Below are 26,990 nucleotides of genomic sequence, written 5' to 3'. Positions count from 1 at the left end.
TGCTACTTGCTCGGCGAGAAACGCTTATTACAGAAAATTTGGACTAAACGAAGGTTCCACCGAGATTCGAACTCGGATCGCTGGATTCAGAGTCCAGAGTGCTAACCGTTACACCTTGGAACCAGACAGGAGCATGGGACTCGTAAATACACTTAGCAGTACTCTGGCATACTTCAGACACTTCCTACTTGCATTTTTTAACTTAATTGACACGATCGAGCATTATAAAACTTAATCTGGGCAATGTTTGCAGTTGCAGCCGATGACTGCATTTCCTGTGCGTCTATATGACCGCGCTGAGTAGCAGTGTGTGGAAATGAAAGACAGGGACGGACGTAAAGCAATCAGTACGAATAAGAAAGCATGCACAGCCTCTGGTAGCTCAGTTGGTAGAGCGGTGGACTGTAGTGGGCGATTCACAGTTATCCATAGGTCGCTGGTTCAAATCCGGCCCAGAGGACTGTTTTTCTAATCTCAGGAGCAAAGAGGCTCCAGAGCATGCCCACTCGGTCAGAACTTCCCTATGTTTTAAACCTATTTTAAAGGAAATTCATTTGCTCAGCTTATAATAGCTAGTTGATAATCATGGGATTCTTAGCCTTCGTACAATAATGATATTTCTTCGAATTACCGTAAAATTGCTTGCTCTTACAGGCATTACTCGTTTAATGTGCTATATAGGTCACATAGTCGCACCAATATTCAACAGTTTCACAGACGTCTCGTTTTTTACACAAACGTAGAAACTAAATCCCTGAGCCTATCGCTGCTACTTGCTCGGCGAGAAACGCTTATTACAGAAAATTTGGACTAAACGAAGGTTCCACCGAGATTCGAACTCGGATCGCTGGATTCAGAGTCCAGAGTGCTAACCGTTACACCATGGAACCAGACAGGAGCATGGGACTCGTAAATACACTTAGCAGTACTCTGGCATACTTCAGACACTTCCTACTTGCATTTTTTAACTTAATTGACACGATCGAGCATTATAAAACTTAATCTGGGCAATGTTTGCAGTTGCAGCCGATGACTGCATTTCCTGTGCGTCTATATGACCGCGCTGAGTAGCAGTGTGTGGAAATGAAAGACAGGGACGAAAGTAAAGCAATCAGTACGAATAAGAAAGCATGCAGAGCCTCTGGTAGCTCAGTTGGTAGAGCGGTGGACTGTAGTGGGCGATTCACAGTTATCCATAGGTCGCTGGTTCAAATCCGGCCCAGAGGACTGTTTTTCTAATCTCAGGAGCAAAGAGGCTCCAGAGCATGCCCACTCGGTCACAACTTCCCTATGTTTTAAACCTATTTTAAAGGAAATTCATTTGCTCAGCTTATAATAGCTAGTTGATAATCATGGGATTCTTAGCCTTCGTAGGATAATGATATTTCTTCGAATTACCGTAAAATTGCTTGCTCTTACAGGCATTACTCGTTTAATGTGCTATATAGGTCACATAGTCGCACCAATATTCAACAGTTTCACAGACGTCTCGTTTTTTACACAAACGTAGAAACTAAATCCCTGAGCCTATCGCTGCTACTTGCTCGGCGAGAAACGCTTATTACAGAAAATTTGGACTAAACGAAGGTTCCACCGAGATTCGAACTCGGATCGCTGGATTCAGAGTCCAGAGTGCTAACCGTTACACCATGGAACCAGACAGGAGCATGGGACTCGTAAATACACTTAGCAGTACTCTGGCATACTTCAGACACTTCCTACTTGCATTTTTTAACTTAATTGACACGATCGAGCATTATAAAACTTAATCTGGGCAATGTTTGCAGTTGCAGCCGATGACTGCATTTCCTGTGCGTCTATATGACCGCGCTGAGTAGCAGTGTGTGGAAATGAAAGACAGGGACGGACGTAAAGCAATCAGTACGAATAAGAAAGCATGCACAGCCTCTGGTAGCTCAGTTGGTAGAGCGGTGGACTGTAGTGGGCGATTCATAGTTATCCATAGGTCGCTGGTTCAAATCCGGCCGAGAGGACTGTTTTTCTAATCTCAGGAGCAAAGAGGCTCCAGAGCATGCCCACTCGGTCAGAACTTCCCTATGTTTTAAACCTATTTTAAAGGAAATTCATTTGCTCAGCTTATAATAGCTAGTTGATAATCATGGGATTCTTAGCCTTCGTAGGATAATGATATTTCTTCGAATTACCGTAAAATTGCTTGCTCTTACAGGCATTACTCGTTTAATGTGCTATATAGGTCACATAGTCGCACCAATATTCAACAGTTTCACAGACGTCTCGTTTTTTACACAAACGTAGAAACTAAATCCCTGAGCCTATCGCTGCTACTTGCTCGGCGAGAAACGCTTATTACAGAAAATTTAGACTAAACGAAGGTTCCACCGAGATTCGAACTCGGATCGCTGGATTCAGAGTCCAGAGTGCTAACCGTTACACCATGGAACCAGACAAGAGCATGGGACTCGTAAATACACTTAGCAGTACTCTGGCATACTTCAGACACTTCCTACTTGCATTTTTTAACTTAATTGACACGATCGAGCATTATAAAACTTAATCTGGGCAATGTTTGCAGTTGCAGCCGATGACTGCATTTCCTGTGCGTCTATATGACCGCGCTGAGTAGCAGTGTGTGGAAATGAAAGACAGGGACGGAAGTAAAGCAATCAGTACGAATAAGAAAGCATGCAGAGCCTCTGGTAGCTCAGTTGGTAGAGCGGTGGACTGTAGTGGGCGATTCACAGTTATCCATAGGTCGCTGGTTCAAATCCGGCCCAGAGGACTGTTTTTCTAATCTCAGGAGCAAAGACGCTCCAGAGCATGCCCACTCGGTCAGAACTTCCCTATGTTTTAAACCTATTTTAAAGGAAATTCATTTGCTCAGCTTATAATAGCTAGTTGATAATCATGGGATTCTTAGCCTTCGTAGGATAATGATATTTCTTCGAATTACCGTAAAATTGCTTGCTCTTACAGGCATTACTCGTTTAATGTGCTATATAGGTCACATAGTCGCACCAATATTCAACAGTTTCACAGACGTCTCGTTTTTTACACAAACGTAGAAACTAAATCCCTGAGCCTATCTCTGCTACTTGCTCGGCGAGAAACGCTTATTACAGAAAATTTGGACTAAACGAAGGTTCCACCGAGATTCGAACTCGGATCGCTGGATTCAGAGTCCAGAGTGCTAACCGTTACACCATGGAACCAGACAGGAGCATGGGACTCGTAAATACACTTAGCAGTACTCTGGCATACTTCAGACACTTCCTACTTGCATTTTTTAACTTAATTGACACGATCGAGCATTACAAAACTTAATCTGGGCAATGTTTGCAGTTGCAGCCGATGACTGCATTTCCTGTGCGTCTATATGACCGCGCTGAGTAGCAGTGTGTGGAAATGAAAGACAGGGACGGACGTAAAGCAATCGGTACGAATAAGAAAGCATGCACAGCCTCTGGTAGCTCAGTTGGTAGAGCGGTGGACTGTAGTGGGCGATTCACAGTTATCCGTAGGTCGCTGGTTCAAATCCGGCCCAGAGGACTGTTTTTCTAATCTCAGGAGCAAAGACGCTCCAGAGCATGCCCACTCGGTCAGAACTTCCCTATGTTTTAAACCTATTTTAAAGGAAATTCATTTGCTCAGCTTATAATAGCTAGTTGATAATCATGGGATTCTTAGCCTTCGTAGGATAATGATATTTCTTCGAATTACCGTAAAATTGCTTGCTCTTACAGGCATTACTCGTTTAATGTGCTATATAGGTCACATAGTCGCACCAATATTCAACAGTTTCACAGACGTCTCGTTTTTTACACAAACGTAGAAACTAAATCCCTGAGCCTATCGCTGCTACTTGCTCGGCGAGAAACGCTTATTGCAGAATATTTGGACTAAACGAAGGTTCCACCGAGATTCGAACTCGGATCGCTGGATTCAGAGTCCAGAGTGCTAACCGTTACACCATGGAACCATACAGGAGCATGGGACTCGTAAATACACTTAGCAGTACTCTGGCATACTTCAGACACTTCCTACTTGCATTTTTTAACTTAATTGACACGATCGAGCATTATAAAACTTAATCTGGGCAATGTTTGCAGTTGCAGCCGATGACTGCATTTCCTGTGCGTCTATATGACCGCGCTGAGTAGCAGTGTGTGGAAATGAAAGACAGGGACGGACGTAAAGCAATCAGTGCGAATAAGAAAGCATGCACAGCCTCTGGTAGCTCAGTTGGTAGAGCGGTGGACTGTAGTGGGCGATTCACAGTTATCCATAGGTCGCTGGTTCAAATCCGGCCCAGAGGACTGTTTTCCTAATCTCAGGAGCAAAGAGGCTCCAGAGCATGCCCACTCGGTCAGAACCTCCCTATGTTTTAAACCTATTTTAAAGGAAATTCATTTGCTCAGCTTATAATAGCTAGTTGATAATCATGGGATTCTTAGCCTTCGTAGGATAATGATATTTCTTCGAATTATCGTAAAATTGCTTGCTCTTACAGGCATTACTCGTTTAATGTGCTATATAGGTCACATAGTCGCACCAATATTCAACCGTTTCATAGACGTCTCGTTTTTTACACAAATGTAGGAACTAAATTCCTGAGCCTATCTCTGCTACTCGCTCGGCGAGAAACGCTTATTACAGAAAATTTAGACTAAACGAAGGTTCCACCGAGATTCGAACTCGGATCGCTGGATTCAGAGTCCAGAGTGCTAACCGTTACACCATGGAACCATACAGGAGATTGAAACTCGTAAATACACTTAGCTGTACTCTAACATACTTCAAACACTTCCTACTTGCATTTTTTAACCTAATTGACACGATCGAGCATTATAAAACTTAATCTGGGCAATGTTTGCAGTTGCAGCCGATGACCGCATTTCCTGTGCGTCTATATGACGGCGCTGAGTAGCAGTGTGTGGAAATGAAAGACAGGGACGGACGTAAAGCAATCAGTACGAATAAGAAAGCATGCACAGCCTCTGGTAGCTCAGTTGGTAGAGCGGTGGACTGTAGTGGACGATTCACAGATATCCATAGGTCGCTGGTTCGAATCCGGCCCAGAGGACTGTTTTTCTAATCTCAGGAGCAAAGAGGCTCCAGAGCATGCCCACTCGGTCAGAACCTCCCTATGTTTTAAACCTATTTTAAAGGAAATTCATTTGCTCAGCTTATAATAGCTAGTTGATAATCATGGGATTCTTAGCCTTCGTAGGATAATGATATTTCTTCGAATTATCGTAAAATTGCTTGCTCTTACAGGCATTACTCGTTTAATGTGCTATATAGGTCACATAGTCGCACCAATATTCAACCGTTTCATAGACGTCTCGTTTTTTACACAAACGTAGAAACTAAATCCCTGAGCCTATCGCTGCTACTTGCTCGGCGAGAAACGCTTATTGCAGAATATTTGGACTAAACGAAGGTTCCACCGAGATTCGAACTCGGATCGCTGGATTCAGAGTCCAGAGTGCTAACCGTTACACCATGGAACCATACAGGAGCATGGGACTCGTAAATACACTTAGCAGTACTCTGGCATACTTCAGACACTTCCTACTTGCATTTTTTAACTTAATTGACACGATCGAGCATTATAAAACTTAATCTGGGCAATGTTTGCAGTTGCAGCCGATGACTGCATTTCCTGTGCGTCTATATGACCGCGCTGAGTAGCAGTGTGTGGAAATGAAAGACAGGGACGGACGTAAAGCAATCAGTGCGAATAAGAAAGCATGCACAGCCTCTGGTAGCTCAGTTGGTAGAGCGGTGGACTGTAGTGGGCGATTCACAGTTATCCATAGGTCGCTGGTTCAAATCCGGCCCAGAGGACTGTTTTCCTAATCTCAGGAGCAAAGAGGCTCCAGAGCATGCCCACTCGGTCAGAACCTCCCTATGTTTTAAACCTATTTTAAAGGAAATTCATTTGCTCAGCTTATAATAGCTAGTTGATAATCATGGGATTCTTAGCCTTCGTAGGATAATGATATTTCTTCGAATTATCGTAAAATTGCTTGCTCTTACAGGCATTACTCGTTTAATGTGCTATATAGGTCACATAGTCGCACCAATATTCAACCGTTTCATAGACGTCTCGTTTTTTACACAAATGTAGGAACTAAATTCCTGAGCCTATCTCTGCTACTCGCTCGGCGAGAAACGCTTATTACAGAAAATTTAGACTAAACGAAGGTTCCACCGAGATTCGAACTCGGATCGCTGGATTCAGAGTCCAGAGTGCTAACCGTTACACCATGGAACCATACAGGAGATTGAAACTCGTAAATACACTTAGCTGTACTCTAACATACTTCAAACACTTCCTACTTGCATTTTTTAACCTAATTGACACGATCGAGCATTATAAAACTTAATCTGGGCAATGTTTGCAGTTGCAGCCGATGACCGCATTTCCTGTGCGTCTATATGACGGCGCTGAGTAGCAGTGTGTGGAAATGAAAGACAGGGACGGACGTAAAGCAATCAGTACGAATAAGAAAGCATGCACAGCCTCTGGTAGCTCAGTTGGTAGAGCGGTGGACTGTAGTGGACGATTCACAGATATCCATAGGTCGCTGGTTCGAATCCGGCCCAGAGGACTGTTTTTCTAATCTCAGGAGCAAAGAGGCTCCAGAGCATGCCCACTCGGTCAGAACCTCCCTATGTTTTAAACCTATTTTAAAGGAAATTCATTTGCTCAGCTTATAATAGCTAGTTGATAATCATGGGATTCTTAGCCTTCGTAGGATAATGATATTTCTTCGAATTATCGTAAAATTGCTTGCTCTTACAGGCATTACTCGTTTAATGTGCTATATAGGTCACATAGTCGCACCAATATTCAACCGTTTCATAGACGTCTCGTTTTTTACACAAATGTAGGAACTAAATCCCTGAGCCTATCTCTGCTACTCGCTCGGCGAGAAACGCTTATTACAGAAAATTTAGACTAAACGAAGGTTCCACCGAGATTCGAACTCGGATCGCTGGATTCAGAGTCCAGAGTGCTAACCGTTACACCATGGAACCATACAGGAGATTGAAACTCGTAAATACACTTAGCAGTACTCTAACATACTTCAAACACTTCCTACTTGCATTTTTTAACCTAATTGACACGAACGAGCATTATAAAACTTAATCTGGGCAATGTTTGCAGTTGCAGCCGATGACCGCATTTCCTGTGCGTCTATATGACGGCGCTGAGTAGCAGTGTGTGGAAATGAAAGACAGGGACGGACGTAAAGCAATCAGTACGAATAAGAAAGCATGCAGAGCCTCTGGTAGCTCAGTTGGTTTACAACAGTTCGCGAACTATATACCAGCATTGAGAATAACGACACTATGAACGACAACGACGGTGAACAAAAACGAACAAGAAACAACGAAGTAGATGGTAAGATGAATGCACTGCATCCGACTGTTAATAACGTTGATGGCAGTGTGTTTTTTTTTTTTTTTTTTTCTTCTCCAACCTGTGTGTGGCGCCCGGCCATTGGGCACTCAGTGCTAAGAGAAGACAACTGCCGACATAGGAGATCACATACAAACGGGGAGAAAGAAATGAGACCAAGCTATATGCTTGGGGTATACCATAATAGGCAACCCTCGAGAAGACGAGCGTTGAGTGCCGTCAACGAGCCGAGATGTCTCACGCAAAGAATAGTGGAAACAAACAATTAAAAAAAACTTGTTGTATATTAAAAAAGTTAAAAAAGATTTAAAAAAAATAAAAAACCAACAAAACACGATGAAAAAAAAGTTTTGCAGCAAAGAGTCATCAACAAGGAATGAAACGTTTCCTTTGCTACAGAAGCAACGCACCTTGAACTTTCCGCTGCAGTGACAACACGTTTTCCTTTCTTGATGCAGAAGAAGCGTCCTTTGTGTTCAACGTTCTTTTAATGGCATAGAAGCCTGGCCGAGAAGGCAGAAATTGGCGAGCGCAAGGATGGGTTGAAGGGGAGGAAGGAGACCCAAAATATAAATAAAAAAAAAAAAAAACAAGAAAAAAAAGTAAAAAAGAAAAAAAAACAAAAAAAAAGTTGGTAGAGCGGTGGACTGTAGTGGACGAGTCACAGATATCCATAGGTCGCTGGTTCAAATCCGGCCCAGAGGACTGTTTTTCTAATCTCAGGAGCAAAGAGGCTCCAGAGCATGCCCACTCGGTCAGAACCTCCCTATGTTTTAAACCTATTTTAAAGGAAATTCATTTGCTCAGCTTATAATAGCTAGTTGATAATCATGGGATTCTTAGCCTTCGTAGGATAATGATATTTCTTCGAATTATCGTAAAATTGCTTGCTCTTACAGGCATTACTCGTTTAATGTGCTATATAGGTCACATAGTCGCACCAATATTCAACCGTTTCATAGACGTCTCGTTTTTTACACAAATGTAGAAACTAAATCCCTGAGCCTATCTCTGCTACTCGCTCGGCGAGAAACGCTTATTACAGAAAATTTAGACTAAACGAAGGTTCCACCGAGATTCGAACTCGGATCGCTGGATTCAGAGTCCAGAGTGCTAACCGTTACACCATGGAACCATACAGGAGATTGAAACTCGTAAATACACTTAGCAGTGCTCTAACATACTTCAAACACTTCCTACTTGCATTTTTTAACCTAATTGACACGATCGAGCATTATAAAACTTAATCTGGGCAATGTTTGCAGTTGCAGCCGATGACCGCATTTCCTGTGCGTCTATATGACGGCGCTGAGTAGCAGTGTGTGGAAATGAAAGACAGGGACGGACGTAAAGCAATCAGTACGAATAAGAAAGCATGCAGAGCCTCTGGTAGCTCAGTTGGTAGAGCGGTGGACTGTAGTGGACGAGTCACAGATATCCATAGGTCGCTGGTTCAAATCCGGCCCAGAGGACTGTTTTTCTAATCTCAGGAGCAAAGAGGCTCCAGAGCATGCCCACTCGGTCAGAACCTCCCTATGTTTTAAACCTATTTTAAAGGAAATTCATTTGCTCAGCTTATAATAGCTAGTTGATAATCATGGGATTCTTAGCCTTCGTAGGATAATGATATTTCTTCGAATTATCGTAAAATTGCTTGCTCTTACAGGCATGACTCGTTTAATGTGCTATATAGGTCACATAGTCGCACCAATATTCAACCGTTTCATAGACGTCTCGTTTTTTACACAAATGTAGGAACTAAATCCCTGAGCCTATCTCTGCTACTCGCTCGGCGAGAAACGCTTATTACAGAAAATTTAGACTAAACGAAGGTTCCACCGAGATTCGAACTCGGATCGCTGGATTCAGAGTCCAGAGTGCTAACCGTTACACCATGGAACCATACAGGAGATTGAAACTCGTAAATACACTTAGCAGTACTCTAACATACTTCAATCACTTCCTACTTGCATTTTTTAACCTAATTGACACGATCGAGCATTATAAAACTTAATCTGGGCAATGTTTGCAGTTGCAGCCGATGACCGCATTTCCTGTGCGTCTATATGACGGCGCTGAGTAGCAGTGTGTGGAAATGAAAGACAGGGACGGACGTAAAGCAATCAGTACGAATAAGAAAGCATGCAGAGCCTCTGGTAGCTCAGTTGGTAGAGCGGTGGACTATAGTGGACGAGTCACAGATATCCATAGGTCGCTGGTTCAAATCCGGCCCAGAGGACTGTTTTTCTAATCTCAGGAGCAAAGAGGCTCCAGAGCATGCCCACTCGGTCAGAACCTCCCTATGTTTTAAACCTATTTTAAAGGAAATTCATTTGCTCAGCTTATAATAGCTAGTTGATAATCATGGGATTCTTAGCCTTCGTAGGATAATGATATTTCTTCGAATTACCGTAAAATTGCTTGCTCTTACAGGCATGACTCGTTTAATGTGCTATATAGGTCACATAGTCGCACCAATATTCAACCGTTTCATAGACGTCTCGTTTTTTACACAAATGTAGGAACTAAATCCCTGAGCCTATCTCTGCTACTCGCTCGGCGAGAAACGCTTATTACAGAAAATTTAGACTAAACGAAGGTTCCACCGAGATTCGAACTCGGATCGCTGGATTCAGAGTCCAGAGTGCTAACCGTTACACCATGGAACCATACAGGAGATTGAAACTCGTAAATACACTTAGCAGTACTCTAACATACTTCAAACACTTCCTACTTGCATTTTTTAACCTAATTGACACGATCGAGCATTATAAAACTTAATCTGGGCAATGTTTGCAGTTGCAGCCGATGACCGCATTTCCTGTGCGTCTATATGACGGCGCTGAGTAGCAGTGTGTGGAAATGAAAGACAGGGACGGACGTAAAGCAATCAGTACGAATAAGAAAGCATGCAGAGCCTCTGGTAGCACAGTTGGTAGAGCGGTGGACTGTAGTGGACGAGTCACATATATCCATAGGTCGCTGGTTCAAATCCGGCCCAGAGGACTGTTTTTCTAATCTCAGGAGCAAAGAGGCTCCAGAGCATGCCCACTCGGTCAGAACCTCCCTATGTTTTAAACCTATTTTAAAGGAAATTCATTTGCTCAGCTTATAATAGCTAGTTGATAATCATGGGATTCTTAGCCTTCGTAGGATAATGATATTTCTTCGAATTATCGTAAAATTGCTTGCTCTTACAGGCATTACTCGTTTAATGTGCTATATAGGTCACATAGTCGCACCAATATTCAACCGTTTCATAGACGTCTCGTTTTTTACACAAATGTAGGAACTAAATCCCTGAGCCTATCTCTGCTACTCGCTCGGCGAGAAACGCTTATTACAGAAAATTTAGACTAAACGAAGGTTCCACCGAGATTCGAACTCGGATCGCTGGATTCAGAGTCCAGAGTGCTAACCGTTACACCATGGAACCATACAGGAGATTGAAACTCGTAAATACACTTAGCAGTACTCTAACATACTTCAAACACTTCCTACTTGCATTTTTTAACCTAATTGACACGATCGAGCATTATAAAACTTAATCTGGGCAATGTTTGCAGTTGCAGCCGATGACCGCATTTCCTGTGTGTCTATATGATGGCGCTGAGTAGCAGTGTGTGGAAATGAAAGACAGGGACGGACTTAAAGCAATCAGTACGAATAAGAAAGCATGTAGAGCCTCTGGTAGCTCAGTTGGTAGAGCGGTGGACTGTAGTGGACGAGTCACAGATATCCATAGGTCGCTGGTTCAAATCCGGCTCAGAGGACTGTTTTCCTAATCTCAGGAGCAAAGAGGCTCCAGAGCATGCCCACTCGGTCAGAACCTCCCTATGTTTTAAACCTATTTTAAAGGAAATTCATTTGCTCAGCTTATAATAGCTAGTTGATAATCATGGGATTCTTAGCCTTCGTAGGATAATGATATTTCTTCGAATTATCGTAAAATTGCTTGCTCTTACAGGCATTACTCGTTTAATGTGCTATATAGGTCACATAGTCGCACCAATATTCAACAGTTTCACAGACGTCTCGTTTTTTACACAAACGTCGAAACTAAATCCCTGAGCCTATCTCTGCTACTCGCTCGGCGAGAAACGCTTATTACAGAAAATTTAGACTAAACGAAGGTTCCACCGAGATTCGAACTCGGATCGCTGGATTCAGAGTCCAGAGTGCTAACCGATACACCATGGAACCATACAGGAGATTGAAACTCGTAAATACACTTAGCAGTACTCTAACATACTTCAAACACTTCCTACTTGCATTTTTTAACCTAATTGACACGATCGAGCATTATAAAACTTAATCTGGGCAATGTTTGCAGTTGCAGCCGATGACCGCATTTCCTGTGCGTCTATATGACGGCGCTGAGTAGCAGTGTGTGGAAATGAAAGACAGGGACGGACGTAAAGCAATCAGTACGAATAAGAAAGCCTGCAGAACCTCTGGTAGCTCAGTTGGTAGAGCGGTGGACTGTAGTGGACGAGTCACAGATATCCATAGGTCGCTGGTTCAAATCCGGCCCAGAGGACTGTTTTTCTAATCTCAGGAGCAAAGAGGCTCCAGAGCATGCCCACTCGGTCAGAACCTCCCTATGTTTTAAACCTATTTTAAAGGAAATTCATTTGCTCAGCTTATAATAGCTAGTTGATAATCATGGGATTCTTAGCCTTCGTAGGATAATGATATTTCTTCGAATTATCGTAAAATTGCTTGCTCTTACAGGCATTACTCGTTTAATGTGCTATATAGGTCACATAGTCGCACCAATATTCAACCGTTTCATAGACGTCTCGTTTTTTACACAAATGTAGGAACTAAATCCCTGAGCCTATCTCTGCTACTCGCTCGGCGAGAAACGCTTATTACAGAAAATTTAGACTAAACGAAGGTACCACTGAGATTCGAACTCGGATCGCTGGATTCAGAGTCCAGAGTGCTAACCGTTACACCATGGAACCATACAGGAGATTGAAACTCGTAAATACACTTAGCAGTACTCTAACATACTTCAAACACTTCCTACTTGCATTTTTTAACCTAATTGACACGATCGAGCATTATAAAACTTAATCTGGGCAATGTTTGCAGTTGCAGCCGATGACCGCATTTCCTGTGCGTCTATATGACGGCGCTGAGTAGCAGTGTGTGGAAATGAAAGACAGGGACGGACGTAAAGCAATCAGTACGATTAAGAAAGCATGCAGAACCTCTGGTAGCTCAGTTGGTAGAGCGGTGGACTGTAGTGGACGAGTCACAGATATCCATAGGTCGCTGGTTCAAATCCGGCCCAGAGGACTGTTTTTCTAATCTCAGGAGCAAAGAGGCTCCAGAGCATGCCCACTCGGTCAGAACCTCCCTATGTTTTAAACCTATTTTAAAGGAAATTCATTTGCTCAGCTTATAATAGCTAGTTGATAATCATGGGATTCTTAGCCTTCGTAGGATAATGATATTTCTTCGAATTATCGTAAAATTGCTTGCTCTTACAGGCATTACTCGTTTAATGTGCTATATAGGTCACATAGTCGCACCAATATTCAACCGTTTCATAGACGTCTCGTTTTTTACACAAATGTAGGAACTAAATCCCTGAGCCTATCTCTGCTACTCGCTCGGCGAGAAACGCTTATTACAGAAAATTTAGACTAAACGAAGGTTCCACCGAGATTCGAACTCGGATCGCTGGATTCAGAGTCCAGAGTGCTAACCGTTACACCATGGAACCATACAGGAGATTGAAACTCGTAAATACACTTAGCAGTACTCTAACATACTTCAAACACTTCCTAATTGCATTTTTTAACCTAATTGACACGATCGAGCATTATAAAACTTAATCTGGGCAATGTTTGCAGTTGCAGCCGATGACCGCATTTCCTGTGCGTCTATATGACGGCGCTGAGTAGCAGTGTGTGGAAATGAAAGACAGGGACGGACGTAAAGCAATCAGTACGAATAACAAAGCATGCAGAGCCTCTGGTAGCTCAGTTGGTAGAGCGGTGGACTGTAGTGGACGAGTCACAGATATCCATCAGTCTGGCTTTAGCTGCCGCAGCGGTCGCACGCTCCTCTAGTCGCTCCGTGAACGTCAGTGTTTACGCCAGTGTTTTCGTGTTTTGTGTTTGTTTATTGACGTTTTGCACGTGAATTAAGCGTTATCAATTGAGCATTTGGTTTTCTTTCGTGTCATCTTTCTACGACGTGCCGTTGGAATTTCGGCGTTGTCTGAGATTTCTTCGCTGCAGAACACCATGGCAAACTCCGTGCGAAAAAACACCGTGATTTTCTCCTTCGACAAGTACACCCGTCGAGTACAGCCCTCTGCACTTGAAATACACGACTGGATTACCGAGGTAATTGGCCTTCATTCTGAATCTGTTCATACGATGCAGCTGGACTCTGATGAATACTGCATTTTTGTAAAGTTTAACGATTCCGTGAGTGTAGACCGCTTTCTGGCAAAATATGGTTATGAAACGGAATTTATCCACCGTGATGGTACTAAAAGTACTGTCAAACTCCGGAATTCCGAGTCTGTAATTAGAAATGTTAGGGTGTTGAATATTCCCATACAAGTAGACAATTCGAAAATTAAAGATGCCCTTTCAAAGTATGGGGTTGTCAGGCAAATAGTCAACGAAAGGTGGGCTTCACGTTTCAAGCTGCAGTGCTTTAACGGCATTCGCTCCGTGGAGATGGAAGTGAAAGCAAACATACCCTCCCACATCTTTGTTGACGGGCACAAGGCGCATGTTATGTACTCAGGGCAAACCCCTACATGTCATGTATGTAACGAGTCTGGTCACCTCCGTCAGGACTGCCCTCGCCGTGTATTTGTGCTAACAAATAACCTTACGCAACGCCGGAAATTAACACTCCACGATTTGTTGCCAGCCAGTAATACAACAGAGCCGGCGGCGGTCGTGGATCCTGTTACTATCTCTGACAATGTTGCACTTCCTGTTAATGACTTTCCGTCCTTAAAACCTGCATTAACTGCTGAACTTCCGTCCCGTGACAGCGAGATTCCCACAAAAAAGCGTCCTCTAGAGGAAACTGAAAAAAATGTAGATGAGGACTCTTCCTGTGAAACACCCGTTGCCAGGAGGCCGAAGCCTAGTCCTGAAGATCTGTTGGAAGTGGACAACGAAGATGGAATGAAGGTCGATGTGGCTCCCACTTCCGCACATGGACTTACACCGCCACGGACAGATAGTGACGCAGCGGGTAGTGACTTTCCACGGAAATGTGACCCTGAGCCTGAGGTCACGGCTGAAATACCCGCATCCAGTGCACAACCCATACAGTGCGAACCGTGCGAGGAAGTACCTAGTAAACAACCTGCTGACTCCGAAGCGCAACGCCGCGCCGACGGAGGAGATAAACACGCATCGCCGCCTCGACAGCACGACAACACAACAGACGCCACGCCGGAACCAAACATTGACGACTCGCAAGCCACGGCCGTTGCCCCCTGCAGCCACCGCCGGCGGTTGCGACCGACACCGGGTCTTACTGTCACGCGTCCTCACGCGAAAGCTCCATCGGAGAAGAAAGACATCAAGAAACAGAATATTAAATATGAAGTCATCAGGGCCAACACTGACGAGGAGAAAGAGAATGGCCGCAGTGACTGATAGCACTGCATTGTCCGGATTTCAGGATACTTTTCTTCTCAAGCTCTTTGTTTCAAAGCAGTGCAACTTTTACTAGGTTGGTTGGTTGGTTGTTGGGATGTTTAAGGGGGACTAAACAGCGAAGGTCATCAGTCCCCCATTCCAAAATCAGGTGAGCCGAAAAGCGACGGAGCAGGTAAAAACCAAAGGGGGAGGAGAAGTCCCCCCAGGCGCTAAAAGCACACAAACGCAGCAACAAACACTACAGACAAGAACAGGACAGAGGAACACCAGACAGAAAGAAAACAGAAGAAAGGAAAACGGCCGGAGACTGGTTGACTGACCACAAGAACAAAAAAGGGAAAGAGTCAACCATCGGACGACACACCAGAACAGCAACAGACACAAGGACAAAAGACACAGAATGGGAAAGCTGCAGGACCTCCCTAAATCGAACCATAAAAAGGACTACCACGGATAAAATGTAAAACATTGTCAGCCATGGAGGCATCGTCGGATAAAACCAAAGCCAAAGTGCCCGGGAGATTAAAAGATTGCCGGAGTGCGCGCAGTCGAGGACACTCCAGCAAAATGTGGCCGACCGTCAGCCGGGAGCCACACCGACACAAGGGGGGATCCTCCTGACGCAACAGATGGCCGTGCGTCAGGTATGTATGGCCGATGCGCAGCCGACACAGGACTACCGAGTCCCTGCGAGAAACCCGCAGGGAGGAACGCCACACATCGGTCGTCTCCTTGACAGCCCGCAGTTTATTCGGGGCTGTCATGCCGCGCCACTCAGCAGACCACATCCCAAGCACCTTACGGCGCAAGACCAGCAGCTGGTCGCGAGCCGTAAGGCCGATCTCCAAAGCTGGGGCATCTATCGCCCCTTTGGCCAGCCTGTCTACACGTTCGTTCCCCGGGATGCCAACATGACCTGGCGTCCAAACAAAAACCACCGAACGACCAGAGCGGGCAATGGTGGAAACAGACTCCCGAATAGAGGACACCAGAGGAGAAGAGGGATAGCAGCGGTCGATGGCCTGGAGGCTGCTCAGGGAGTCACTGCAGATGACGATGGACGTACCTGAGCAGGAACGCATATGCTCAAGAGCGCGCAAGATGGCTACCAGCTCTGCAGTAAAAACACTACAGCCAGCTGGCAAGGAGCGCTGCTCAACATGGCCAGCGTGAGCAAAAGCGTAGGCAGTGCGACCATCAACCAGGGAACCATCGGTGTAGACAGGCTCACAGTCCGAAAATGAGGCGAGGAGCGCAAGAAAACGGCGACGGAGGGCCACAGGCGGAACCGAGTCCTTGGGTCCCTGTGCCAAGTCCAGACGGACGGACGGCCGGGACAAACACCAGGGAGGCGTAGGTGCACGGACCCGGAAGGGAGGCGGAAGAGGGAATGAACCCAATTCCGACAGCAGGGACTGAACGCGGACAGCGACGGAAAGCCCAGACCGAGGTCGCCGTTCGGGAAGTTGGAGGACTGTGACAGGGAAAAGCAGGCGACGATTGGGATGGCCCGGCGAGTAATGAACGTGGACAGCATAGTCGGCGAGCAGGCGATGGCGGCGAATCCGCAGCGGGGGAACCCCGGCCTCCACCAGTAGACTATCCACGGGGCTGGTGCGAAAAGCGCCAGTGGCAAGCCTAACCCCACAGTGGTGTACGGGGTCTAACAACTTCAACACTGAGGGGGACGCAGACCCATAGGCCAGGCTCCCATAATCAAGCCGGGACTGCACAAGGGCTCTGTACAACCGCAGCAGCGTGCAGCGATCTGCACCCCAAGACGTGTGGCTAAGGCAGCGGAGGGCGTTGAGGTGCCGCCAGCATTTTTGCTTCAGCTGAGTAATATGAGGAACCCATGTGAGCCGGGCATCAAACACGAGTCCCAAGAAGCGGCAAGTGTCCACCACCTCAAGCAGGTGGCCGTCGAGGTAAAGTTCAGGATGAGGGTGGACCGTCCGACGCCTGCAGAAGTGCATAACTCGAGTCTTGGCTGCAGAGAACTGAAAACTGTGAGTCAGAGCCCACGAGGCTGCCTTGCGAATGGCGACTTGCAGCCGGCGTTCGGCGACTCCCGTAGTCGTGGAGCTAAATGAGATGCAGAAGTCGTCGGCTTACAAAGAAGGAGACACCGACGACCCCACTGCTGCAGCCAGACCATTAATAGCCACCAGAAATAAGGAGACGCTCAACACTGAGCCCTGCGGGACCCCATTTTCCTGTATATAAGAGGAACTAGAGGTGGCACCGACTTGCACCCGGAAAGAGCGGCGCAATAAAAAGCTTTGAAGAAAAGCCGGGAGCTGACCACGAAGACCCCACTCATGCAACGTGGCGAGGATGTGATGCCTCCATGTGGTGTCATACGCTTTCCGCAGATCGAAAAATACAGCAACGAGATGCTGACGTCGGGCAAAGGCCGTACGGACAGCTGATTCCAGCCGCACCAAATTGTCCACTGCAGACCGGCCCCGACGGAAGCCACCCTGGGATGGAGTGAGGAGACCGCGCGACTCAAGGACCCAACACAAACGCCGCCCCACCATACGTTCGAGCAATTTGCACAAAACGTTGGTGAGGGTAATGGGACGATAGCTGTCCACCGCCAGTGGGTCCGCACCGGGCTTCAAGATGGGGACAATAACACCCTCTCGCCATTGCGACGGGAACACACCTTCGCTCCAAATGCGATTAAATATCGCGAGAATGTGTCTCTGGCAGTCCCTGGAGAGATGCTGCAGCATCCGCGCGTGGATGCAGTCTGGGCCTGGTGCTGTATCAGGGCAATCGGCGAGAGCAGCGAGGAATTCCCTCTCGCTGAAAGGGGCATTGTATGTTTCAGAACGACGCGTGTGAAATGAGAGCGGCGTCCGCTCGGCTCGCTCCTTTAGAGAGCGAAAGGCGGGGGGATAAGATGCAGTCGCAGAGCTCTGAGCAAAGTGCGCGGCAAGCCGTTCAGCAATGGCGGCAGCGTCCGTGCATACAGCGCCGTCCAAGGAGATCCCAGGGACACCGAAAGTGGTCTGGTGTCCATAAATCCGCCGTATCCGGGACCACACCAGCGAGGGGGAGACACGGGAGCCCAACGAGGAGACATACTGCTCCCAGCACTCTTGCTTACGCCGTGTAATCAGACGTCGGGCGAAGGCACGGAGCCTCTTAAAGGCGATGAGGGTCTCGAGAGACGGGTGCCGCCTATGACGCTGGAGGGCCCGCCTACGGTCGCGAAGAGCCTCAGCAATCTCCGGCGACCACCAGGGTACAGCCTTCCTCCGAGGGAGTCCAGAAGAGCGGGGGATGGCAGCCTCGGCTGCCGAAATGATGGACGTGGTGAAGACACGGACTACCTCGTCAATGTCACCCTGCGGGGGACACTCAACGGTTGCCGCGGAAGTAAAACGCGGCCAGTCAGCTCTGTGGAGGGCCCAGCGTGGCAGACGCCCAGAGGAATGACACTGGGGCAGTGACAAATAGATGGGAAAATGGTCACTGCCACACAGGTCAGGATGCACCCTCCAGTGGAGGGATGGGACAAGTCCGGGGGTGCAAAGAGAGAGATCGATGGCGGAGAACGAGCCATGGGCCACACTGAAATGTGTGGGAGCACCGGTGTTCAAGAGGCTAAGGTCGAGCTGAGCCAATAAATGCTCCACGGCACGACCGCGGTCATCGGAGACAGTCCCACCCCATAGAGGGTTGTGGGCATTGAAATCGCCCAACAACATGAAAGGTGGCGGCAGTTGGGTTATCAGAGCAGCCAGGACATGCTGCGAGACAGCACCATCCGGTGGAAGGTAGATACTGCAGACGGTAATAGCCTGTGGCGTCCACACCCGTACAGCGACAGCCTCTAAAGGTGTTTGGAGAGGGACAGACTCGCTGTGCAGAGTGTGAGCGACATATATGCAGACGCCACCAGACACCCTTTCATAAGTTGCCCGGTTCTTAAAATAACCCCGATAGCCACGGAGGGCGGGGGTTCGCATTGCTGGAAACCAAGTTTCCTGCAGAGCAATGCAAAGGAAAGGATGAAGGCTGATAAGCTGGCGGAGCTCAGCTAGATGGTGGAAGAAACCGCTGCAGTTCCACTGGAGGATGGTGTTGTCCATGGCTGGGAAAGGCGTGACGGGACTGGGAAGGCAGATTACGCCGCCAGATCACCTGCTGCCTCCGACTGAGCACCCACGCTAGTGCTATTCATGGCGTCTGAGGGACCGCCGAGATCGAGGTCCTCAGCGGACGCCAGAATCTCCACCTCATCTTCGGACGCAGAGGGAGAAGGGTGCGGTGGGACAGGTGCCACCGCAATTTCAGGATTCTTGGGAGCCTTTTTCTTTGACTGCTTTGCTCGCTGTGCCTGTGGTGGTTCTGGCTGGGAGGGCGTCACTGGGTCAGTCTCAGGGACTGAAGACGACCGCGACGCCCTACAACCAGCGACCGGTGGTTTTTTGGCAGACTGGCGAGTGTCCGCTTTGGCACTGGGCAAAGCCTGGGATGGGAGGGCCCCAAGGGACCCCTTCCGGGCGAGAGGAGCCGAAGAAGGCCCACGCTTCTCCGGCTGTGAAGGGGGAACAGATGTCCCCGGTGGTTGGGGTGGTGTTGCTCCTGAAGTAGATGGAGCAGGAGCAACAGGGAGTGAAGTGCCCCCCACAACCGAGGGGGCCGGTGAGGGCTGACAGAGCTGAGTTCGAACTGTTGGGGACGACACTGAAGAAGTGCGAACAGGTGTTGCAGCAGCAGCATAGGTGGACGGCATGGGCACAGGGTGTAGCCTTTCAAACTTCCGCCGTGCCTCGGTGTAGGTCAGGCGGTCCAGGGTCTTATATTCCATTATCTTCCTTTCCTTCTGGAAGATCCGACAGTCCGACGAGCAGGGGGAATGGTGTTCTCCGCAGTTAACACAGATAGGAGGCGGGGCACATGGAGTATCGGGATGAGATGGGCGTCCGCAATCGCGACATGTGAGGCTGGAAGTGCAGCGGGAAGACATATGGCCGAACTTCCAGCACTTGAAGCACCGCATCGGGGGAGGGATATAGGGCTTGACGTCACATCGGTAGACCATCACCTTGACCTTTTCCGGTAACGTATCACCCTCGAAGGCCAAGATGAAGGCACCGGTGGCTACCTGATTATCCCTCGGACCCCGATGGACGCGCCGGACGAAGTGAACACCTCGTCGTTCGAGGTTGGCGCGTAATTCATCGTCGGACTGCAGAAGAAGATCCCTGTGGAATATAATACCCTGGACCATGTTGAGACTCTTATGCGGCGTGATGCTAACTGAAACATCCCCCAACTTGTCACAAGTGAGCAACCTCCGTGACTGGGCAGAGGATGCCGTTTTGATGAGCACAGAACCAGAGCGCATCTTTGACAAGCCCTCCACCTCCCCGAACTTGTCCTCTAAATGCTCCACAAAAAACTGGGGCTTAGTTGACATAAACGATTCTCCATCGACTCGCGTGCACACAAGGAACCGGGGTGAATATTCTCCACCGACTTCTTTTGCCGTACGTTCCTCCCATGGAGTGGCCAGGGAGGGAAAGGATCGCGGATCGTATTTCCTGCCGTTGAGGTTAGACCTCGATCGCTTAGAGACTGCTGGTGGAGGCCCACCAGCGAGAGATGAAGTACCACGCTTCATTGCGGGTCATCCGCCCCGATGCCACCTACTCCGACCAAGGGCCCTCCCCACGGGCGCCACCCAGCCGCAGCAATAGCCACCTGGCAGGATGGCCATTGCCGGGAGTCCCGATGCCCCAGGGAGATGGGCATCTACTCCTTGGCATACGTGGGGAGTTAACGGCGCAGGCATCAGTAGAGCGATCCCTGTGTTGTCAGGGGGCTACAACCAAGAGGGTACATGGCGGCCCCACCACAACGGACTGGCTACCGTGCTGGATCTTAGGTGCAAAATGTCCAACGTCGTCGTCGCAGTTAAAAGAAACACTGCAGAGTGCAGCGTGGTAATCGCCCAAGAGATCGAAAACGAGCGGGACATCATTGCAACGACGAGAAATCCGGCTAAAGGTCTAATTGCACGACGGATACAGTGCACCATGTAAGGCGCCCTTCCCCAATTGGCTCGCTCTTCGGAATAATTTAGAAAGATGGAGGTCAAACCCGAGAGGGGACCATCACATATGGCCGAAACAGTTGAGACTCCTTTTAGTCGCCTCTTACGACAGGCAGGAATACCGCGGGCCTATTCTAACCCCCGAACCCGCAGGGGGATCCACCTCCTACACTTCCAATACCTACACCTTCTGATGCCGGTGCCGATGTTCCTGATGCAGTTTTCCCCTTGCTGGCTCCTTCTTCTGATTCCTCTCGCCCTGCTAATCCTTCGGATGCCTTGGTTGACGTGCCTGATCTCGAACCCCCCACTCCACCTGCTCTTGAAACTGGTGTGCATCAGATACGCCGTCGGGTGAAAGTGCCCCCCAATCTTCACGCGGTGCGGAAAAAACACAAGCATGCAAAGGATGACTCTGATTCCGTTGATTCCGGGCAATCACCCTCTGCCATGTCTGATGTTGATGATATGGATGTAGTTGCTTCTAATGTGGTGTGATTAGGGTTCATTTTTCTCTTTTTTGGTTGATGTTGCAGGCGTACACGTTTATTACCTTAAATATAAATAGCATTCAATCTGCTCTGAAGTTAGCGTCTCTGCAGCAGTTTATTTATGACTCTGCAGCTGATGTTGTTTTCCTGCAGGAAGTCTCCGTTGCACACCTGTTTGTTCCTGGCTTTCGCACTATTATAAATTTTGCGCCTGAGTTTTCCACAGGTACTGCCTTACTAATTCGTGACGGTATCCCCGTTACCGAAATTGAGCTCTTAGACTCGGGAAGGGGTATTGGTTGTCGGTTATTTGACACAACCTTGGTTAATATTTACGCCCCCTCTGGTTCCAGCAAACGGCAGGAAAGGTCTCGTTTTTATAAAGAGGATCTGATTTATCTTTTACGCAAAAATCCTGCGACTTTGATATTGGGGGGTGATTTTAATTGTGTATTACAAGCTAAGGACCAATCCCCTCATTTTAATTATTGTTTCGAGCTACATTCTCTTGTACGTCAACTACGACTACGCGATGCGTGGGAGGTTAACCACCCCACTTTAGTTAAATTTACATTTTTTACTGCCACCTCCAGTAGTCGCCTTGACCGATTGTATATTTCTGATCCCCTTAGTGCTTCTGTTTTAAATGTAGATGTTATTCCAGCCAGTTTTACGGATCATTGTGCCCTTGCGGTTATAATTAATTTGGAGCGTCAGCCTCTTAAACTTTATCGGCCGCTGTGGAAATTAAATGTCTCCTTGCTCGATGACCCTGACATCGAACCTCTAATACAGACGGCGTGGGACATGTGTTTACGTTCTCTGCGATACTATCCGTCAAAGCTTCACTGGTGGATCCACTGTACGAAGCCAAAACTACGTCGCACTTTAATGTCCTACAGTTATCATAGAGCGCGAGATCTGAAACTGACTTTTGAGTATTATTATTCGGTGCTTCGCGAACTTTATGATACTTCTAGAATGACATGTGCCCACCTTTCGGAGATTCGGAAAATTAAAGCCAAGCTCCTTAGTCTTAAACGACTGCAGATGGAAGGATTGAAGCTTAAATCTAAACCACCGTCCATCTTAGCACATGAAATGACTTCTATGTACCATCTGTTTCGTCACCAAAAGAACCGTCGACGTGTATTGATTGACGGTCTTATGGCAGCTGATGGTCGCCGGCTTACCTTACAGAATCAAATAACCCATGAACTTACCTGCTACTATGAGACCTTATATGCTGTGGCTGATTCTGATCCGGTTGATAATGACGAGATTTTAACTGCTATCCCATCAGTTTTAACAGAGGACCATAATACGGAATTTTTAGCTTCTTTTACTGCAGACGAAATTTCAGCTTTTATTGCTTGTTCACCATCTCACAAATCTCCTGGTCCGGATGGCCTTCCTAAGGAGTTTTTTGTTCGCTTTTGGTCTATTATAGGGCCCGTTTTTACGGATATAGTAAATGAAATTTTGAATGGTGGCTCAATTCCAGCCGATTTCAAGAGAGGTACGGTTGTCCTGATACCGAAAGCTGCTGGTTTGAAGACAGCTAGTGACTTTCGTCCTTTAACCCTTTTAAATTTTGATTATAAGACGGCTGCTAGGGCTGTTAATGCACGTCTATCCCTCTTGCTTACACCTGTGATAACTCCTTGTCAAAGCTGCTTTCCGGGGCGCTCCATCTTGACGCCTCTGGCGGGGTATCGTGATATTGTGTCGATTGTCGCTGTCACCAATATTTCCTGTGCGCTTTTATTTGTTGATTTTAGTAAGGCTTATGATCGTGTGTCCCATTCGTTTTTAGAGCTTCTGCTGCGCCGACTCGGTTTTAATGAAAAGGCGCTGCTGGTACTTAAGAATATGACGACTGGCATTTCTGCTAAGATTGACATTAATGGCCAGCTGACGAAGGTCATTGATATTAAACGTGGCGTCCCGCAAGGTAGCCCTTTATCCATGACCCTTTATGCTCTCTCCCTTCAACCACTCCTCTCTCGTCTCAACTCGACACTTCGTGGTCTTACGATCTCTGGGGTTACCCAGACAGCAACAGCTTATGCTGATGATTTGGTTGTTTTGCTTCGTTCCGCCGCAGAAGTGCCGCTGTTGAAAATGGAACTAGATAAATTTTCTGCAGCCTCAGGTTCTCGTATTAACCCCCGTAAAAGCAAACTCCTGAATTTGCGGGGCTTTGAACGTGTGGTTATTCCGTGGGTTATGGCTGTTGAAACCATACACATTTAGGTATCTATCTTGAACGGTGTCCTCTTCGTATGGCTGCAAAAAATTGGCAAGTGGCCATTTCCAAGCTTCAAGGTGTTTTATTCGAACACTCATGGCGTTCGATACCGCTACTGCAAAAAAAGCGTGTATTAGACACTTATGTTTTATGTAAAGTATATTACGTTGCTCAGTTGTTTCCGCTTCCCCGAATGCAGGGTGCAAAAATGGTCCAGCTTATTACCAGATATATTTGGCGGGGGCACATTTTTAAATTACGTTGTGATGTTTTTACGAAGCCGCGTCTTGAGGGCGGCTTGTCGTTCACCGATGTCCGTGTCAAGGCTGCTGCCCTTTATGTTAAGCGAACCCTCCATCTTTTATTTTCTGAGTCCCCGACTGTTACTTCGCGATTACTCCATGTCGTTCGTCCTGCGAGCTTGTCACCGCCTATTAACGTAGGGTCTCTAAATGCGAAGCTACGACATGTTCGGGACTTCTACATTGAGATTAGTTACCTGGATCTCCACTTACAACGTCGTCCTGTTTTTACTACGCGAACACTGCTTGCCAAATGGCACAGGTCTTTTTCTTCCAACCCGATTGTTTTGCAGTATCCCCGTTTTAATTGGCGTAACATATGGACGAATATTAGCTTACCCGTTCATTCGGCAACTGTTGCCTCCCTATGGTATAAGGTGGTTAATCAGCTGATTCCTACGAACGAACGACTTCATCGTATAGGTTTATGTGTCTCTCCGCTTTGTCAAACGTGTGGTTGTGTTGATACGCTCCCACACCGATTTACCTGCGCTGACCGTCTTCGCATGTGGTACTGGCTGCGCCGACAATTGGCGTTACTCACCAGGAGTTCGGAATCGGCATTTACAACTGATATCCTCTGCTGGCCGGACACGGTTTTTTATCCCCGGACAAAGAACAACACCATTATGTGGCTTCTTGGCCGTTACATTTTTGCAGTGGTTGATGGTGATGGTATTTCCGATTTTATTTCGTTTATTGGTTACATGCTTCATGAGTACTGGACGCAAAAATCTTTCCCACATCTTAAGAGGGACTTTGCGAATATGCTTAGTATTGTTTTCGAAAAGCAGGGGATTGGTTAAGTTTCCACTTCTACTGATCATTCCTGCGCCAGATGCATTAATGGCACCGGTATAGGGGAAAAAAAAAGTGGCGCAATTGGTTAGCGCACGGTACTTATAAGGCAGTAGCCGTGAGCAATGCCGGGGTTGTGAGTTCGAGCCTCACCTGGGGCATACTTTTATTTCGTAGCAGTCGTCTCTGAAAGCATCGGGACATTAGATTTGAGATGTATCACCTACTTGAGAAACATAAGTGTGCGTGCATTGTAGCTACCGATTGCGTATAAAAAAAAAAAAAAAAAAAAAAAAAAAGTTGGTAGAGCGGTGGACTGTAGTGGACGATTCACAGATATCCATAGGTCGCTGGTTCAAATCCGGCCCAGAGGACTGTTTTTCTAATCTCAGGAGCAAAGAGGCTCCAGAGCATGCCCACTCGGTCAGAACCTCCCTATGTTTTAAACCTATTTTAAAGGAAATTCATTTGCTCAGCTTATAATAGCTAGTTGATAATCATGGGATTCTTAGCCTTCGTAGGATAATGATATTTCTTCGAATTATCGTAAAATTGCTTGCTCTTACAGGCATTACTCGTTTAATGTGCTATATAGGTCACATAGTCGCACCAATATTCAACCGTTTCATAGACGTCTCGTTTTTTACACAAATGTAGGAACTAAATCCCTGAGCCTATCTCTGCTACTCGCTCGGCGAGAAACGCTTATTATAGAATATTTAGACTAAACGAAGGTTCCACCGAGATTCGAACTCGGATCGCTGGATTCAGAGTCCAGAGTGCTAACCGTTACACCATGGAACCATACAGCAGATTGAAACTCGTAAATACACTTAGCAGTACTCTAACATACTTCAAACACTTCCTACTTGCATTTTTTAACCTAATTGACACGATCGAGCATTATAAAACTTAATCTGGGCAATGTTTGCAGTTGCAGCCGATGACCGCATTTCCTGTGCGTCTATATGACGGCGCTGAGTAGCAGTGTGTGGAAATGAAAGACAGGGACGGACGTAAAGCAATCAGTACGAATAAGAAAGCATGCAGAGCCTCTGGTAGCTCAGTTGGTAGAGCGGTGGACTGTAGTGGCCGATTCACAGATATCCATAGGTCGCTGGTTCAAATCCGGCCCAGAGGACTGTTTTTCTAATCTCAGGAGCAAAGAGGCTCCAGAGCATGCCCACTCGGTCAGAACCTCCCTATGTTTTAAACCTATTTTAAAGGAAATTCATTTGCTCAGCTTATAATAGCTAGTTGATAATCATGGGATTCTTAGCCTTCGTAGGATAATGATATTTCTTCGAATTATCGTAAAATTGCTTGCTCTTACAGGCATTACTCGTTTAATGTGCTATATAGGTCACATAGTCGCACCAATATTCAACCGTTTCATAGACGTCTCGTTTTTTACACAAATGTAGGAACTAAATCCCTGAGCCTATCTCTGCTACTCGCTCGGCGAGAAACGCTTATTACAGAAAATTTAGACTAAACGAAGGTTCCACCGAGTTTCGAACTCGGATCGCTGGATTCAGAGTCCAGAGTGCTAACCGTTACATCATGGAACCATACAGGAGATTGAAACTCGTAAATACACTTAGCAGTACTCTAACATACTTCAAACACTTCCTACTTGCATTTTTTAACCTAATTAACACGATCGAGCATTATAAAACTTAATCTGGGCAATGTTTGCAGTTGCAGCCGATGACCGCATTTCCTGTGCGTCTATATGACGGCGCTGAGTAGCAGTGTGTGGAAATGAAAGACAGGGACGGACGTAAAGCAATCAGTACGAATAAGAAAGCATGCAGAGCCTCTGGTAGCTCAGTTGGTAGTCGGCCCTCGGCGGCCGTGGTGAGCGGACGTGTGGTGCTTACGTCGCCGCTGCATGTGGCTGTTGTGGTGAGTGCCGCCCTTGCTGTACACAGTAACTTGTTATTGTGTGGAGTATGTGTAGGATTCCAACATGAGTCAATTAACACGACGGGATACTTTGAAGTTTG

At 46.9% G+C, this 26,990-nt stretch overlaps 35 non-coding genes across 35 annotated transcripts; 16 read left to right on the top strand and 19 right to left on the bottom strand.

Annotated features, from left to right (window-relative positions):
• Nucleotides 1–51: 51 nt before the first annotated feature.
• Trnaq-cug (transfer RNA glutamine (anticodon CUG)) lies at nucleotides 52–123 on the bottom strand. Its single transcript has one exon. It is a non-coding gene; the product is annotated as a tRNA-Gln (tRNA).
• Nucleotides 124–371: 248 nt separating this feature from the next.
• Nucleotides 372–460, top strand: Trnay-gua (transfer RNA tyrosine (anticodon GUA)). Its single transcript is given in 2 exon segments — nucleotides 372–408; nucleotides 425–460. It is a non-coding gene; the product is annotated as a tRNA-Tyr (tRNA).
• A 358-nt stretch (nucleotides 461–818) lies between these two features.
• On the bottom strand, nucleotides 819–890 carry Trnaq-cug (transfer RNA glutamine (anticodon CUG)). Its single transcript has one exon. It is a non-coding gene; the product is annotated as a tRNA-Gln (tRNA).
• Nucleotides 891–1,138: 248 nt separating this feature from the next.
• Nucleotides 1,139–1,227, top strand: Trnay-gua (transfer RNA tyrosine (anticodon GUA)). Its single transcript is given in 2 exon segments — nucleotides 1,139–1,175; nucleotides 1,192–1,227. It is a non-coding gene; the product is annotated as a tRNA-Tyr (tRNA).
• Nucleotides 1,228–1,585: 358 nt separating this feature from the next.
• On the bottom strand, nucleotides 1,586–1,657 carry Trnaq-cug (transfer RNA glutamine (anticodon CUG)). The gene has a single exon. It is a non-coding gene; the product is annotated as a tRNA-Gln (tRNA).
• Nucleotides 1,658–1,905: 248 nt separating this feature from the next.
• Trnay-gua (transfer RNA tyrosine (anticodon GUA)) lies at nucleotides 1,906–1,994 on the top strand. Its single transcript is given in 2 exon segments — nucleotides 1,906–1,942; nucleotides 1,959–1,994. It is a non-coding gene; the product is annotated as a tRNA-Tyr (tRNA).
• Nucleotides 1,995–2,352: 358 nt separating this feature from the next.
• On the bottom strand, nucleotides 2,353–2,424 carry Trnaq-cug (transfer RNA glutamine (anticodon CUG)). Its single transcript has one exon. It is a non-coding gene; the product is annotated as a tRNA-Gln (tRNA).
• A 248-nt stretch (nucleotides 2,425–2,672) lies between these two features.
• Nucleotides 2,673–2,761, top strand: Trnay-gua (transfer RNA tyrosine (anticodon GUA)). Its single transcript is given in 2 exon segments — nucleotides 2,673–2,709; nucleotides 2,726–2,761. It is a non-coding gene; the product is annotated as a tRNA-Tyr (tRNA).
• A 358-nt stretch (nucleotides 2,762–3,119) lies between these two features.
• Nucleotides 3,120–3,191, bottom strand: Trnaq-cug (transfer RNA glutamine (anticodon CUG)). The gene has a single exon. It is a non-coding gene; the product is annotated as a tRNA-Gln (tRNA).
• Nucleotides 3,192–3,439: 248 nt separating this feature from the next.
• On the top strand, nucleotides 3,440–3,528 carry Trnay-gua (transfer RNA tyrosine (anticodon GUA)). The gene is given in 2 exon segments: nucleotides 3,440–3,476; nucleotides 3,493–3,528. It is a non-coding gene; the product is annotated as a tRNA-Tyr (tRNA).
• A 358-nt stretch (nucleotides 3,529–3,886) lies between these two features.
• On the bottom strand, nucleotides 3,887–3,958 carry Trnaq-cug (transfer RNA glutamine (anticodon CUG)). Its single transcript has one exon. It is a non-coding gene; the product is annotated as a tRNA-Gln (tRNA).
• A 248-nt stretch (nucleotides 3,959–4,206) lies between these two features.
• Nucleotides 4,207–4,295, top strand: Trnay-gua (transfer RNA tyrosine (anticodon GUA)). Its single transcript is given in 2 exon segments — nucleotides 4,207–4,243; nucleotides 4,260–4,295. It is a non-coding gene; the product is annotated as a tRNA-Tyr (tRNA).
• A 358-nt stretch (nucleotides 4,296–4,653) lies between these two features.
• Trnaq-cug (transfer RNA glutamine (anticodon CUG)) lies at nucleotides 4,654–4,725 on the bottom strand. Its single transcript has one exon. It is a non-coding gene; the product is annotated as a tRNA-Gln (tRNA).
• A 248-nt stretch (nucleotides 4,726–4,973) lies between these two features.
• Nucleotides 4,974–5,062, top strand: Trnay-gua (transfer RNA tyrosine (anticodon GUA)). Its single transcript is given in 2 exon segments — nucleotides 4,974–5,010; nucleotides 5,027–5,062. It is a non-coding gene; the product is annotated as a tRNA-Tyr (tRNA).
• Nucleotides 5,063–5,420: 358 nt separating this feature from the next.
• Nucleotides 5,421–5,492, bottom strand: Trnaq-cug (transfer RNA glutamine (anticodon CUG)). The gene has a single exon. It is a non-coding gene; the product is annotated as a tRNA-Gln (tRNA).
• Nucleotides 5,493–5,740: 248 nt separating this feature from the next.
• On the top strand, nucleotides 5,741–5,829 carry Trnay-gua (transfer RNA tyrosine (anticodon GUA)). The gene is given in 2 exon segments: nucleotides 5,741–5,777; nucleotides 5,794–5,829. It is a non-coding gene; the product is annotated as a tRNA-Tyr (tRNA).
• A 358-nt stretch (nucleotides 5,830–6,187) lies between these two features.
• Nucleotides 6,188–6,259, bottom strand: Trnaq-cug (transfer RNA glutamine (anticodon CUG)). Its single transcript has one exon. It is a non-coding gene; the product is annotated as a tRNA-Gln (tRNA).
• A 248-nt stretch (nucleotides 6,260–6,507) lies between these two features.
• On the top strand, nucleotides 6,508–6,596 carry Trnay-gua (transfer RNA tyrosine (anticodon GUA)). The gene is given in 2 exon segments: nucleotides 6,508–6,544; nucleotides 6,561–6,596. It is a non-coding gene; the product is annotated as a tRNA-Tyr (tRNA).
• A 358-nt stretch (nucleotides 6,597–6,954) lies between these two features.
• Nucleotides 6,955–7,026, bottom strand: Trnaq-cug (transfer RNA glutamine (anticodon CUG)). Its single transcript has one exon. It is a non-coding gene; the product is annotated as a tRNA-Gln (tRNA).
• Nucleotides 7,027–8,474: 1,448 nt separating this feature from the next.
• Nucleotides 8,475–8,546, bottom strand: Trnaq-cug (transfer RNA glutamine (anticodon CUG)). The gene has a single exon. It is a non-coding gene; the product is annotated as a tRNA-Gln (tRNA).
• Nucleotides 8,547–8,794: 248 nt separating this feature from the next.
• Nucleotides 8,795–8,883, top strand: Trnay-gua (transfer RNA tyrosine (anticodon GUA)). Its single transcript is given in 2 exon segments — nucleotides 8,795–8,831; nucleotides 8,848–8,883. It is a non-coding gene; the product is annotated as a tRNA-Tyr (tRNA).
• Nucleotides 8,884–9,241: 358 nt separating this feature from the next.
• Trnaq-cug (transfer RNA glutamine (anticodon CUG)) lies at nucleotides 9,242–9,313 on the bottom strand. The gene has a single exon. It is a non-coding gene; the product is annotated as a tRNA-Gln (tRNA).
• A 248-nt stretch (nucleotides 9,314–9,561) lies between these two features.
• Nucleotides 9,562–9,650, top strand: Trnay-aua (transfer RNA tyrosine (anticodon AUA)). The gene is given in 2 exon segments: nucleotides 9,562–9,598; nucleotides 9,615–9,650. It is a non-coding gene; the product is annotated as a tRNA-Tyr (tRNA).
• A 358-nt stretch (nucleotides 9,651–10,008) lies between these two features.
• On the bottom strand, nucleotides 10,009–10,080 carry Trnaq-cug (transfer RNA glutamine (anticodon CUG)). Its single transcript has one exon. It is a non-coding gene; the product is annotated as a tRNA-Gln (tRNA).
• A 248-nt stretch (nucleotides 10,081–10,328) lies between these two features.
• Nucleotides 10,329–10,417, top strand: Trnay-gua (transfer RNA tyrosine (anticodon GUA)). Its single transcript is given in 2 exon segments — nucleotides 10,329–10,365; nucleotides 10,382–10,417. It is a non-coding gene; the product is annotated as a tRNA-Tyr (tRNA).
• Nucleotides 10,418–10,775: 358 nt separating this feature from the next.
• Nucleotides 10,776–10,847, bottom strand: Trnaq-cug (transfer RNA glutamine (anticodon CUG)). Its single transcript has one exon. It is a non-coding gene; the product is annotated as a tRNA-Gln (tRNA).
• Nucleotides 10,848–11,095: 248 nt separating this feature from the next.
• Nucleotides 11,096–11,184, top strand: Trnay-gua (transfer RNA tyrosine (anticodon GUA)). The gene is given in 2 exon segments: nucleotides 11,096–11,132; nucleotides 11,149–11,184. It is a non-coding gene; the product is annotated as a tRNA-Tyr (tRNA).
• Nucleotides 11,185–11,542: 358 nt separating this feature from the next.
• Trnaq-cug (transfer RNA glutamine (anticodon CUG)) lies at nucleotides 11,543–11,614 on the bottom strand. The gene has a single exon. It is a non-coding gene; the product is annotated as a tRNA-Gln (tRNA).
• Nucleotides 11,615–11,862: 248 nt separating this feature from the next.
• Nucleotides 11,863–11,951, top strand: Trnay-gua (transfer RNA tyrosine (anticodon GUA)). Its single transcript is given in 2 exon segments — nucleotides 11,863–11,899; nucleotides 11,916–11,951. It is a non-coding gene; the product is annotated as a tRNA-Tyr (tRNA).
• Nucleotides 11,952–12,309: 358 nt separating this feature from the next.
• On the bottom strand, nucleotides 12,310–12,381 carry Trnaq-cug (transfer RNA glutamine (anticodon CUG)). Its single transcript has one exon. It is a non-coding gene; the product is annotated as a tRNA-Gln (tRNA).
• A 248-nt stretch (nucleotides 12,382–12,629) lies between these two features.
• Trnay-gua (transfer RNA tyrosine (anticodon GUA)) lies at nucleotides 12,630–12,718 on the top strand. Its single transcript is given in 2 exon segments — nucleotides 12,630–12,666; nucleotides 12,683–12,718. It is a non-coding gene; the product is annotated as a tRNA-Tyr (tRNA).
• A 358-nt stretch (nucleotides 12,719–13,076) lies between these two features.
• On the bottom strand, nucleotides 13,077–13,148 carry Trnaq-cug (transfer RNA glutamine (anticodon CUG)). The gene has a single exon. It is a non-coding gene; the product is annotated as a tRNA-Gln (tRNA).
• Nucleotides 13,149–25,713: 12,565 nt separating this feature from the next.
• Nucleotides 25,714–25,785, bottom strand: Trnaq-cug (transfer RNA glutamine (anticodon CUG)). The gene has a single exon. It is a non-coding gene; the product is annotated as a tRNA-Gln (tRNA).
• A 248-nt stretch (nucleotides 25,786–26,033) lies between these two features.
• Nucleotides 26,034–26,122, top strand: Trnay-gua (transfer RNA tyrosine (anticodon GUA)). Its single transcript is given in 2 exon segments — nucleotides 26,034–26,070; nucleotides 26,087–26,122. It is a non-coding gene; the product is annotated as a tRNA-Tyr (tRNA).
• Nucleotides 26,123–26,480: 358 nt separating this feature from the next.
• Trnaq-cug (transfer RNA glutamine (anticodon CUG)) lies at nucleotides 26,481–26,552 on the bottom strand. The gene has a single exon. It is a non-coding gene; the product is annotated as a tRNA-Gln (tRNA).
• Between the last annotated feature and the right edge of the window lie 438 nt (nucleotides 26,553–26,990).

The sequence above is a fragment of the Schistocerca nitens genome, chromosome 2 (genome assembly GCF_023898315.1).
Source record: "Schistocerca nitens isolate TAMUIC-IGC-003100 chromosome 2, iqSchNite1.1, whole genome shotgun sequence".
Taxonomy (NCBI): domain Eukaryota; kingdom Metazoa; phylum Arthropoda; class Insecta; order Orthoptera; family Acrididae; genus Schistocerca; species Schistocerca nitens.
Note: the sequence above shows the minus strand (reverse complement) of the source record. Positions and strands in the feature narration are given on the sequence as shown.